We start from the raw sequence: 14,592 nt of genomic DNA, 5'->3' as shown, positions 1-14,592 counted from the left end.
GACTGAGTTTGGGATTCTCAGATTGATCATAAATGTTATGGAAGATGGAATCCTAGAAAAAGACAATCACAGAAGTGGAAGCCCCAAAATATAATTTTAAATTTCTCTCACATTTTTGGCTTACTCCTGAATTGAACATACGTGGGTGAAATTCAAAATAACTCAATAAGAAATCTATACATAGCAGAGATTTTAATATGGGTTCTACAGTTAAGAATTTGGAGTTTGATGTCCACAGAGTTTGAGAAAATATGAATTATAAGATTTAAATGAAATCTCAAAAGAGACATCCCTTAGGAATAAAGCAAATATCCCTAGTCTTAGAAATTCTCCCTAGGACTGTCGGAAAACCAAAAGGGATACATGAAATAATGTTTTGTGTTTTTTTTTAAAGCTTCAAGTTTACAAGTAATCCACTATTAATTTAACTACTTTTATAAAGCACAAAACTTTTCAGAAAAAGACACAGAATGAAAATAAACAGTAAAATGTAATCAATAGTCAAGAGAAAAGTGAATCAGTAGCTAAGATCCATAGTTAAATCATATGTTAAAATTAGCAGATACAAATTTTCAAATTGTCATAAATATGTCAAAGACTAAAGGTAAAGACAGATATAACATAATAAATAGGAGAAGAAATTGAGGAAAGATTTTTAAACTATCTAAAAGACTCTATGCAGTACATATATATATATGTATTTTTTTCTAAAGATGGTATTAAAAGCAAATTAAACCCAAAAGAATGAGGTTTAGTAAAACTGGGGAGAAATACATTAAAAAAAAAAAAAAGACACACGCACACATAAAGGGAAAAAGAAAAATGGCTTGTGATATAGTGTCAAGAAGTTTTAACATATATTAATTAGAATCTGCAAAAGACAATAGAGAGAAAATGGGACAGAAAAAATTTTAAATAACATTTATATGCTAAGTTAGACAAGACAAACAAAGAAAAACAAGTATTGTATGATATTCCTTATACACAGAATCTTAAAAAAGCTTAAACAGAGTAGAATGGTGGCTATCAGAGGTTGGGTGGTAGGGGAACTGGGGAGGTGTTGGTCTTAGGGTGATAGCTTATAATTAAAAGAAGAATAAGTTCTGCAGATTTACTGCATAGCATTGTGATTATAGTTAACAATACTTTATTATACAATTCTTTTTCAAATTGTCATAAATATAATCACAATGCTACCACCCAACCTCTGATAGCCACCATTCTACTCTGTTTAAGCTTTTTTAAGATTCTGTGTATAAGGAATATCATATAATACTTGTTTCTCTTGCTGAGAGGCTAGATCTTGAATGTTTTCACCACAAAAAAATGAAATGATAATTATACAACATGAGGGAGGTGTTTGTTAACACTTCGGTGGTAATCATATTGTAATATATAAATGTATCAAGTGAACATGTTGTACACCTTAAATACAATGTCATATGTCAATTATACCTCAATTTTTAAAGTACAATAAGAAATTGTAAAATCATTTGTACTAATATTTTTAAATTTGAACAAAAAGAATAAACTAAATATATAGGGAATTCAGTAAACTCCAAAAAGTGAATACAATGAATACTGCATGGAGACATATCCTAGTCAAATAGCTGAATTATAAAGACAAATTTTAAAACCTTTAAGAATAAAGATAAAATTAAAAATAGCTTCTGATCTTTCATCAGAAAAAGATGGAATCAAAATGCAATGAATAGCATCTTTAAAGTGTGAAAGGAAAACAAGTCAACCTGGAATTTTATATCTGGCAAAAAATATGTTTCAAAAATGAAAAATAAAGACAATTTTAAATAAATGAAAGCTGAGAGAATTTGGTGTCAACAAAATCTCTCAAAAAAGAAGTTAAAAAGAAAGTTTTCAGCTAAAGGGAAAATGAGACAATCTAGAATTACAGATTGATAGGAAAAAAGGAAGAAAACTTAAAATGGTAAGTATATAAAATAGTTTATCTTTTCTTTTTCCTTTTCTTAAATCCATTAAAAGTCAATTGCTGGTTCAAAGCAAAAGTAACAAATGTACATTTAAGGTTTATAATATATGCAGGCAAAACACATGACAACAATAGCACAACAGACAGGATAAGTATAAATGGTTCTAAACTGTTTTAAAATACTTACATTGCATATTAACTCAAAGTAAGACATGGCTATAGCAACTAATAAAATAAGTAAAATGGTATAGCTAAAATATAAAACAAAAATGGAAAATAAAAAATACTTTGTTAACTTATAATGACAGAAAATGAAGAAACAGAAACAACAATCACAGGGGACAAGTAGAAAAATAATATATCAACCATTATGTTAAATTAAAATGGATAAACACTTAAAAGGCAAAGGTTATCAGATGAATACAATAACAAGATCCAATTTTATGTGTTTTATGTTAGATAGATTTTAAATATAAAAAACAAATAAGTTGAAAGTAGACAGATGGAACAAATAATATGCCAGGAAAACGCTAAACATAAGAAAGCTGGTATGGCCATATTAATACCATGTGACAGTAGACTTTTACAGAAATATATTACCAGGATAAAGAAATTCATTTCTGAGTGACAAAAGTGTCGATTCAACATGAATTAAGTGGGTGTGCACTTCATAACAGTGATTTAAAATATAGAAATTAAATATTGACATAACCAACAGGAGATATAGGTAAATTCACAATAACACCTGGAAATTTTATCACCCTGTCTTTGTGATTGAAACACTAGTCAAATATTAGTAAGGCTATAACATAAATGAACAATAATATCGACCAACTTGATATAATTTTTTATGTGAAACACTACAGCCAGTAAATGCAAAATGCTCATTCGTTTCAAGAATACATGAACATTCAGCAAGACAGACCATACGTTAGGTCATAAATAAGTCTCAATAAATTCTAAAACATTAAAATCATGCAAAGCATTTTATCTGACCCCAGCAGTATTAAACTGAAAATTGATTTTAAAAATACCTAGGAAATCCCCAAGCATTTTAAAATTAAGCAACACACTTCCAAATAACCCATGAACAAAGAAGAAATCACAAGGGAAATTAGAAAATATTTCAAACTGAATGATAATGAATACACAGCCTATTAATACTTGTGGAATGCTGCCAAAATAGTCTTAGAGGGAAATTTATTGTTTGAAATAATTATGTTAGAAAAGAAAAGAAAATTGTAAAATAAAAGATTTGCACTTAATCTCAAGAAACCAGAGAAATAGTAAATTCAACTGACAAAGCCACTGTTCTTGACCAAATTTTAGCCAGGCTTCTCTAACGTCTCTTCTCAATTAGGCTTCAACTTTGGGCTTCGGTTCTCATCCTTGTTGGGTTTGCATTGCCCAGTTTTTGCAAGAATTTTGTTAAGCCATTTTAGAGAGGATCCCCCACATTCAGTATCTAACTGAAGTTTTCTTCTCCTACTATCCTCTAGATGATATCTGTTCACCCTGGCCTGCTTTAAGCAAAAATCCTGTCCAGCTGATTTAGCCAGAATTCCCCATTTCCCCTGATGTTACCTTTTAGTAATTGTCCATCTACTGACTCTCTCCCTGTTCCTTAACTGTAAACCCCGATTTGTCCACGCTGTATTTGGATCGAGCTCAGTTCAATACCAATATATATATTTTTTCTCTATTGTAATAGTTTCTGAATAAAATTTGTTTTTGCCACTTAAATCACTGTCCAACTCTGGTTTTATTTAGCACAATCTAAAATAAATAGAAAGAAGGAAATAATAGAAATAGAGTGAATCAATACAATAGAATATGGATAAACAATAGAAAAATCAAGAAAGCCAATAATTCCAAAAATTGTGATAGAATAGACTAATCAAAAGAGAGAGGGGAGGTGAGAGAGAGAGGGAGAGAGAGTAATGAAAAGGAATGTACTACTGATATGCTGAACAATATGGGTGTGTGGATCTTAAAAACATATTGAATAGAAGAAGCCAAATCCAAAAAACGTACACAGGGTGTGATTCCTTTGTATGAAGTTCTAGAAGAAGCAAAAATATTCTATGGTTATACACCCAGAATAGTAGTTGTCTCTAAAGAGAAGAGTTTACATGGAAGAGACATCAAGTAACTTGCTGGAGTGCTAGAAAAGTTCAATACTTTAATTCATGTATGGACTGATACAGCTGATATTTTCAAAAAGTCATCAAGTGGTACCCTTAAAACACATGCATTTTATATTATTAAATTACATCTCAGTTAAAAATCAAATAGATGTGATCAGTGATCAGTGAACTGATTCCAGTCACTTATGGATATGGCTTCTAGAGTCTACTATTCATGTTATCAGATACAAATGGCACTCAGCTCTACATTGACATTTTCCATGGAACTGAACCTCCCTTGAGGATCAGCTGCAAACTTCTGTAGAGCTGGACCATGCTCGTGAGTTTAACCCTTCGGTATTGGCAATTGTCCAAACCAAGCCCAATTTTACTACTCTTTGGACACAGTGGTCCCAATTTCATCCCCCTCTCCATAAGCTGGTATTTAAACTGTCCAACCATCTCTCATTTCTAAGTTTATTCACTTACTTAACAGCACTACCGTGTGATTAAGATACTTTCTAAAAATTCAGTTTAGTTTCAAGCAATAATGAAGAAGACCAGTAAGGTATGAGTCATATCAAAATTATCCTCAATCTCAGGTTATCCAGCAGCCCTTCCAAGTTCTAAAACCTAAATAACACTTGTTAAATGAACACATTAAACTGCTTCCTATTGAGTCTGGCCAAGTGATAAATTGTGTTTTCCCAGTGATATTTTACACACTTCAAGTGATAATAGCTTCTTATGAAAACAATAAAACAAACAATTCTTCAGGCTGAAAACAGAATTGACAACACAGAAACAATACATTATTTTTTGATCAGCAATAAATCTTTGTCATGCTTCATAAATCATTTCTGTAAATAATAAAAGTATTTCTCAGCAGCATTTTGAACCTTCCTGTTCCCATTCAACATTATCTCATTTGGCCCTCATAACAACTCTAAGCTACAAGATGTTAGATACTAGTCTTATTGCTCTGTTGAGTAAATGGAAGCAAAGAGCCTTGAAGTTATTGTACAGCATTACGAAGCAGGCCAGAGGCAGCCAGGGGAAGGTCCTGAGCCTTCAAATTCATAATCTTGTAAATGCTTTTTCTTTCAGGCCATAGAGCACAGATCAGACACCCTTAGGTTTTATCTGTCCTGCAGGCATATTTATGGCTTACACAGTTTTAGTACACACTTAAATTATGTGAAAAATTACAAATTCAGAGATTTTTACTTGAAAATCTTAATTTTATACCTCTTTGTTGGTTCGCAAATTCGAGAGTTTCCCTGGCAAAATCTGAAAATAACTTTCAGACACGGAGGGCAAGAAGAAATGGAGAAAAACACAGACCAGTCCAGATTGGTAGACAGCAGGTTTAAGAAGCAAGGAAACATACACATGTGGCTTCTCTTCAGTTGTTGCAAGACGAATAGATCTCAGCACCCTCTGGCCAGAATCTTAAAAGTTTTTATAGAGGCCTTAACAGAGTTTAATCACTCATTTAGTCCATATATTCTCAACAACTGCTCTCTCAAGGCTGCTTGCATCCTTGAAACTGGCTCTCACTGGGGAAACAGTGGGCGGGACCAAGCATGAGAAGCCTCCAAATGCTTGGGTCCAATTCTCGGTTCATCCAGTGGTCACAGCCTCTCAATGACCTGCTTCCAACACTTTCTTTAATAATAAAAATATCTGAAAACACTCATCCTTTTATATAGCAAAATTAGCTGAGCTGAGTAGTGAGTGTTCTTTTAGGTAGCTTATGTGCTTTCCAATTTGCCATGGGTCGCATTAACTAGTCCATCCCTCTTCCCTTAGATACATTTGGATCTGCTTGGATGCTGTGAGCATGTATAGTTTGGGATCCCGCAGTAGAGTGTATTACTCTTCAGAAACCTAATCTCATACCTCAGTTTTGTTTCTTTGCTTGTCATACTCTATCTTTAAAATTCTCCTGACTTTCAGAATATAGCAGGAAAGAACCACCTCAAAAGCTACAGATGGCTTGGCTCTGCCTCTTCTATTCACGATGATGATTACTCAGCATCACCTTTCTCTATATGTATGACCATTCCAGACTAAAATGATCACACTTCTTCTGAATTTCAGAACATTTACTTGACAATTTAGTCACATTTATATCTTTTCTAATTGCCCTTTAAAATGTATTTATATAACTCACGCAGCTTTAATATATAAATGTTATGACAATGAAAGCTTCATGACAGCAAAAGCTGTTTCTCATTTACCTTTGTGACCCCAGTTCCTCAAGCAGCCTCTGCACACCACAGATGCTCAATAGAAAACTGTTTAAAGAACAAAATCTTTGTTCATAATCCATCCTTGTAATTCTCTATAACTTTTGTTCTTATCAACTTGGGCTCAGAAATTTTCTCAGGAAGATGGCAGATTAAAATGCATAGGGTTTGAAGCCAACAATCCGGTCACCACAATTTGGCACCTTTGTGACTTTTGACATGTCACATAATAAACTAAATTTTCCTTATGAAATACAACTTATCTCAAATGTTCAGTTAGGATCAACTTAGAACTTTTTGAGTAAATTACTGTGGAAATATTTATATGATGGTCCATATATTGAATATTCTCCACTGAACTCTCCCAAGTATTTTGAGCAGTTTGATATTTATGAAAATGCACTACACAGTCTTATCATGCTTTATTAATGATTTATTTTTAAATAACCTAAATGAAAACTCTTTGAGTTAGATATTTAAATTAATACTAGCATTTTATTTTGAGATTATAATTTTTATAACACAAAAATAAAGTCCCTGAGATCCCAGGAAACTATCTATGAAGAAGTGCTTCTAGCCTGTTTTCTTATTATTTCCATGGCCACTGCTGGAGTTCAGGAGAGAAACCTGACCAAAGTGAGCCAGTAGTAAAGATAAACAGATTCTCTTCAGGCACTAAAATTCACACATTTTCACTCTTGAATCACAGACTGGTGGGGGATCTGCTAGGAATTTTTACTGAGAAAAAAAAATATTCTCTATATCACAAACAATATGGTCTTGGACAGGAAATTTAGCTGTTTTTAAAGCAGTGAAAAAAATCAGCCAGTTGAGAGCAGGCCCTCTTGCCTGGCAATGTAAGATAGATAGATGGAGGTAATTAGAAGTTTGAATAGAAATGGCAGAGAATGTAAATTAGATGAGCCAGAAAACAAAACACAATAACTTATTCACTCTGGCCTTTTCTCCCTCACTCTCCCTGCAACTTCTATCTCTTATGTCCTATTCTTTGTTAATCCTGATAAAGCAAATTTTCTAGGTAAGTAATTTTTTTCCTATCAAGTTCCATATCTCTGTCTGGCAAGTTAGTAAGTAGGTCATTTCCACCAATTCCATTCCTGATTCGATTGAAAGCCCTGAGGCTCACTTCCAGCCTCAGAAGATGATAAAGTTGAGCTAAGACTGCACACTGCTGTACTTCTAAAAATTTTAAAACCAAATATACCACTCTTTGTCTACAGCATTCTCCCTCTCCAGAGCTCTTACATACCCTCTTCTTTGCCTCCTCAGGACACCTGTCCCTTGACCCGTCTCTTTTTCCCCAGTTTGTCAGTCCCCTCCCTCTGGATTTTCTTCTTTTCCTAATCAATAGAGATCCCAAGGTCAATATCCCTGATTTCACTTCCTCAAGCAAGATTAGCTCCTCATTCTTCTAATACACTGACCTCTTTCTTAATCCAGCTGTAGATATACTTATCTCTTGGGCTACTCAAACCATTAGAATAAAAAAAAAAAAAAGCAACTTTTTGGATTGATGCTGACACAAATCTATGATTTTCAGCATAAATGGATTGTCTTTGCCACCATACAGACCTTTCTTTTTTTTTTTTTTCCATTGTCCCTTTCCAATTCTCCTAAGCACCTGCTGCAAACCTATATTACTTTCCTCAAGCTCATTCCCTATACTCTGCACTGTCTGCTTTCCAGAACAATACAGTTCCCACAACAAAATGGAGGATCTGGCTAACTCCTCTTGACTACAACACTTTTTTTTTTTAATTTTATTAAATGTATTGGGGCAACATTTGTTAATAAAATGATACAGGTTTCAAGTATACAATAATCCTATAATACATTATATGTATATTTGAGTGCTCACCACTCAAATACAGTTTACCCGTTGAATGTGTGAGATTCAATAGTTTCAGTATATTCATAGTTATGTAGTCATTGCAGTGAATTTTAGAACATTTTTATCACCTTAAAAAGAAGCCCCATATATTTAATTCCCTTTACCCTCTTCAACCTCCCTCTACTTGCTTCCCCTCTGGTAACCAGCATACTGTTGTCTATGTCTATAAGATTTTGTCTGTTTTGTTTGTCGCTTTTAGTTTTGTATTCGACATATGAGTGAAATTAATTATATGGTTCTTGACTTTTTCTATCTGACTTATTTCACTTAGCATGATGTTCTCAAGATCCATCTAACTTGTTGCAAATGGCAATATTTCATGTTTTCTTATGGCTGAATAGCATTCCATTGTATATACATACCACGTTACTTAAGGACACATCTAAAACCACTTGTTCGCTCTCTGCTTTTATTTATTTTAAATGTGTGTGTGTTACCTATTTCTTTTAAGATTTATCATAATATCAGAAAATATATGCAAAGGATCCATTGCTCACTGTAAATTATAATTTTTAAAACTAACTCCAGAATCATCTTTCTTTGGACACAAGCCTACACAAACAATGAACGCAAAATTCAGAGTACATTTCAATTCTATGTAAAATATTTATGCCTCTTTACTCTCTTTTAGAGCAAATTTGAACTTACTGTGACCCTTCAAAATCTAACTCAATCTGGTTTTTTACTCTTTTTTCCAATATATTATATTTGGGTAATATAATATGTAATATTATATTTGAATAATATAATATAGTGGAAAAAAGAGTAAAAATAAGGAGTCAAAGATATTAATAAGATATATCGTGAGTCTGTGAAGCCCGAGAATTTGAATTCACCATTTTGAGGTATGTCATTTTAAAAATAATACAATGTATTAAAATTTAACTTATATACATTTAAATGAGGTTTAACCAAAAAAAAATGCTCTTGTGTAATTAGCACCATAATCGATATGTATAATTTTTCACTTTGGAAAGTTTCTTCTATCTCTGTGCAGTTATCTCAGTGCTTGGCCAAGGAAACTGCTGACCTATTATCTGTCATTACAGCTTAATTTTGCCAGTTGCATATAAATAGAATTATACACTACGTATGTTTTCATAGCTAGTCAGCATAATGCTTTTTAGGTTAATTTATATTGTTCTATCACTAAGCTATTTCTCTTTTTGTTGAGTAATATTTTTTTGAATGGATAGCTATATTTGTGACTTTTTGTAGAGTACGTTCATGACTTTTTCATCAGATTCTTAAAACAGAATATTATCCAAAAGACATATAAAAGTCATTGTTTCAGGTAAAACTCATAGATCCCCTCCCCTGATTCATCCCTAGGGGCGTGATTTCTGCTATAAATGAGCAACAAAATGATGTCCTCTGTTAAATGTAATTAGTGCACTGTCACAGGTACTGGAATTTTAATTGGCAAACACAGTTTATAAAAACAACTTGGCAGGGCACCATCTATTTATCTCATTTTGCTTTTTGCTCTTGCATACTTCTATTTTCTATATCTCATTTGGGAGATAATTTCCTCCTCCACACTTGGGAAGGTCAAATAGAATCAAGGCAAGGCAAGGGGCCAACTTCATAAAGTGGAACAAGCTACTTAAGCCTGTCTTTATTGAGCTCTTGGGATAAATGTTGATCATCATTCCTGGAAACACATTGTCTAGTTTAGCACATTAGCAAAGGATATAGGAAAGGAATTTAAGATCCACAGCTTAATTTTCAATTAAGAATGTATCAGTCTAGAGTATTTCCTGCAATAAACATATCCCTTGAAGAATTACAGTGATGAGAATACTGCTCCCTATCAAATGTCAAGGAATTGACAGTTTAAGAGAATTTAGTGATCATAAGTAAGGCCAGATATTGATATAACCAACAATATAGGACTGGAAATATTCTGAGGTCATCAAATCAAATATTTTCCTCCTAACCCATGACAGCTAATATAGTCTTATGAACATAAAATACATCTAAAAAGAAATGATCAGTTCAGATTAATCATTTAGAGATTTCCAAGAAACTAAAAATATATTTAGGATTTTTTTTATTTAGGAAATATTTTATATTTAGGAAAGGCAGCCTAGGAACTTTTCATTTGCACTTTATAAATGATGAATGGTTCCATCAAAAATTTGTAAGTTCATCTATAGATGCAAAATAATGAAATAAAAACTAGTCATGAACTTGTTCAGCTTTACCTATTATTCTTAATATTGAGAATACTTCTCTTTGGAAAGATTTATATTTCTGATGATATTCTTCCAAGTAACTTCATTTTCTCCTTCTTTTTTCTATGTTAAAGTTTTAAGGAACACACATGTGTAATATATTTAGAGAGAATTTAGATGGAGTTCTAGATTTTCTCCATAGTTATATTTGTCTTTCCTTCTATGTTTGCAGTATTGTTATTAGACTGCAATTAATCTGCATTAGTTCAGTTATCTTCATATTTCTTCTAATGTCACTTCTGAAATTGACATATTTGTGGATTTAAATTTCTATTTTTTGCTCTAAATTGAGTAATCTAGATATGAAGGTGTTCTCATCACCCACTGTCTGTAGCTGCCAAAGATATGGTTTTACAAAATAAAAAACATGAAGTACTTAAATCTTTCCTGAATAGTTTTTGCAGGAAGATTAACGGTTGTTGTGCAGTTTCTAAAATATCAAGCTGTGAATGTTAGTGGATATCAAAACTGTAGTATCTTATACAATTTCTCTGGTTGTTACATGCCAGTATTCTCCTGTCATTGAAAGATCACATTACTTTCCAACATACAAAGGATATATTATTTGCAATTATTATTTCACAGAGTTTTAAGGATATTATATTTCTTAAGCACCACAAAGAAGGGGAATGATATTAACCTCAAATATTTGAATGATATGTATGGATACTTTTAATAATACTATTTAGTCAGGAACCACATTAATATTAAATATTAAGCCCAAATACTCCATACTAAGTATTTGTTGAAATTTAGAAATCTCTTTCCTATTTTTTTTCTGAATGTTAACTCATAGAGCACTTTTCTTCAGACAAATTAAAAATAAATATATCCTTGAATATTCATGAGATCTGTCAATAACCAAATTAGTTAATTTACCTCCAAACACTTATCCTTTCATCCGATTCACCTTTATGACACTTTTAAAAAATACTACAAGCATCTTTATATTATGTTTTTTAATAACTCATACTTTATCACCATCACTATTTTAAATAGTTAAGAAATAATCCTCATATATATAATGAGATGTTAAATAAACTTTTACTATTATCTCAATTTAGATGAGAATTGGGAACAATAGGTGAAAAGTTTACCCCAAATTTCAAATAGAAGTCTCACTAAGGGAATAGAAATTTAGCTCATTCCCACCATAGGTGATATATCGGGGAAGACAGGAGACCAATTTGAGGAGGGAATTATTAGAGAATTATTTGAAGGGAGTTTTCTGTGTGCTGTGTTTCCTCCACCCATCTTGCCCACTACTATTTCAAGTCAGCTGAATTTAAGAGATCAATTGAGTCCTTATATGTGTCTTTTGGTCTTTCACCAATGCGGAGACTGGTGTCTGACACTCTTCAGTGAAATCTAAAGGTGCAATGATAAGTGCATTCGTCTCTGATGTTTAGCTATAATCAACTTTCTAATATTTATTATTTGTTATTTATTTTTTAAGCCTACAGCACTTGGTCTTCCAAGGTGGTCTCCCATCCAAGTACTAACCAGGCTCGACCCTGCTTAGCTTCTGAGATCAGAAGGGTTGGGTCTTGTTCAGGGTGGCATGACCATAGAATGATCAACTTTCACTTCTAGACTTTGGCTGCATTATATGTCTATATGATGAGGAGCTGGGTTGGAGAGTAATTTTGAAGGGAGTCTGCCTCTAAGCTCTGTAATCTTGAGTGAAGTCATTCCGAAAATAAATCTTTGCAAGATGTCCCACTAATTACAGAATTTAAAGAGGGAGTCCTAAAACAAGAGCCATCATTTTCTTGGAGAAAAGTACAAAAACAAGTCACTTATCTGCAAAATACCAACCAAAGTACCTTGTATGTTTTGAGGCATTATATGAAAATTTGCCAGAAAGAGTTTCCAGAAGCTAGAATAAGATACCATCAGCTATATAAAACTTTGCCATTATTCTTTAATCCTTATCCCACTCCCCACATTGTCATCTGCCAAGTGAGAGTCAGGCCTGAGATTGCGTGCAGAGAAAAAAAAAAGTATTAAATTGAATGAGAATTATAAGAGTTAAAATTATATAAAAATGGAATTGTTTCTTAATACCCAAAAATGAACAAAAAAAGCTCTGAAATTTGCATGGAATAATGCCCACATGTAAGGCAGAGAGATCTAATTGCGCATCTTTGAAAGTCACTGATAAGATGAAATAAAACCAATTTCTGCATTACAGCCTTTTGAATCCAATTCATTCAATAATAAGTAGAAAAGTTCTAATACAATTATTTTAAAAAATTGGCTGCCCAATCTCATGGTGCCCCACCCATTATAAAACATTCTATAATCAAATTACTCTAGCTATATGACTTAGAGAAGAATTTTAAACAAAGCAGGTTAAAAGTATACATGTACAGATATGGGCTGAAGCATAAACTGTATAACTAATGGGATTTATGGAGAGAAGGTATAAGAATACATATTAGTTATTATTGTAGAGTCAATTTTTAAAGTGGGTTGGAAGAGCTTCTGAAGTAGAAGTAGAAATATTTACTCATCCTCACTGTCTTTCATACCTCTGTCTATGCAGGTAAAGCCCTGAGCAAAGTGGTATTAAGAGTCATTACTTTAGGGTGAGACTAGATAACCCCTATGTAAAAAAGAGTAGAAAACACCATCTCTTCATAATCACATAGGGTTTATGCTAGTCTTAGCTCTAAAACCTGAAGCCAGTAAAATTGGACCAGGACTGTAGTAGCTGTGAGTTGTACAACTGATTTTCAAAGATCTGATTCTAACTCCGATTCATAAGATTTCTTTTAGATTTGGAATTATCTTTCACTATACTTGCAGTTATTTCTACTATCCAAGATGTGTATTAACGCTGCTTTTTAAAAATATTTTCCATGTATTGCTTCTCTCTGTATGTTCCTGTTAACAGAAAGTAAAACTTTGCACAATGTACCCTCCTTCGGTTCACTCTACTATTTTCTCATTTCATCATTTATCATAGCTGCTATCTTCTAACTACCAGGTTCCATTTACTCAGTAGTGTTTCCTGGCTTCTCAGCATCATTACATGTCATAGAGTTGCTGCACAAAATTCTGATTAGTTACTTTTCTATGTTTCTTTTAAATTTCATGTATCATTGTCAACCAAGGTGTAGATGATATTTTTCTTTGTCAATTCTGTTGGATTTTCTATGTGTATATAATTCTTTGTAAAAGTTTCTCTCTGCTCTTCTTCAAGGGCACATAGTTAGCACATCTACATGGTATCTCTAATAGCCTGCACATGAGTCATTTATTTACTATCTTGTGAGGAGAGATTAAAAGAAAAAGAAATTCACAATAAAATGCCCATGAGTTATGCCCATACAAAGAAATGCATACGCATGCATACACACACGTGAAGAATAAGCATGTACATTTAAGTTCCTATATCAACATAGATGTATTTATGAACATGCTAATGTGCAATTTTTAAATCTGTTTTAATTTTGCTTTAATTTGTTATAAGTATACTTGAAATGGTATAAGAAAGGAAGATGGTAATATAATGGAAATATTTGAATTGTAGATTTACTGCTTCCTTTGGCTGCTATAATTTATTTTTTTGCTTTCTCTAGATATTCTGGCCAGTCATTTTCTATTTCCTTTTCAAGATCATGTTTATAAGAAGGTGGAGTTCTTCCATCTGAGTCCTAGTCCCTGTCTTTTCACTTTATATTCTCTACATATGTAATCTCATTCATAAGCAGGCCTTCAATAACCAACCAAGCTCACATAATTAGCATTTATAACTTTAGCACAGATGTCTCCTCTGAACTCCAGACCCATATGTCTAACCGCTTGTCTCAAAGGAATTTCAAACTCAATTTAATATATTCTGCTACAACATGTGGTTCTTTAGTGAGAATTGACTCATACAAAATAGTCATATGCAGGGGAGTGATGTAAGTTTAATGTGAAAGTCACATTGGTTCATATGTGATGTTTCCCAGCATGATATGTATTAAATTAATCAGTAACAAGCTACTTCACAATTAGAAGTCTGAGTAACACATGAAGATCTTAAAGAAAAGCTGAAAGTTCTGCAAAAGCACAATTAATGGATGGCTTGATAATTTTAAGAACCACTAAACCTCCAACAACATTA

At 32.7% G+C, this 14,592-nt stretch overlaps 2 long non-coding RNA genes across 4 annotated transcripts in view; one reads left to right on the top strand and one right to left on the bottom strand.

The window, feature by feature from the left end:
- Positions 1 to 14,592, bottom strand: part of LOC107196771 — a 153,345-nt gene that overhangs the window by 13,347 nt on the left and 125,406 nt on the right. The window lies entirely within an intron of this gene.
- LOC107196770 overlaps positions 1 to 14,592 on the top strand; it is a 64,166-nt gene that overhangs the window by 19,805 nt on the left and 29,769 nt on the right. The window lies entirely within an intron of this gene.

This window comes from Pteropus alecto, unplaced genomic scaffold (assembly GCF_000325575.1).
Source record: "Pteropus alecto unplaced genomic scaffold, ASM32557v1 scaffold7, whole genome shotgun sequence".
Taxonomy (NCBI): domain Eukaryota; kingdom Metazoa; phylum Chordata; class Mammalia; order Chiroptera; family Pteropodidae; genus Pteropus; species Pteropus alecto.
The sequence above is the reverse complement of the archived record's forward strand: the minus strand, read 5'-3'. Positions and strand labels throughout refer to the sequence as shown.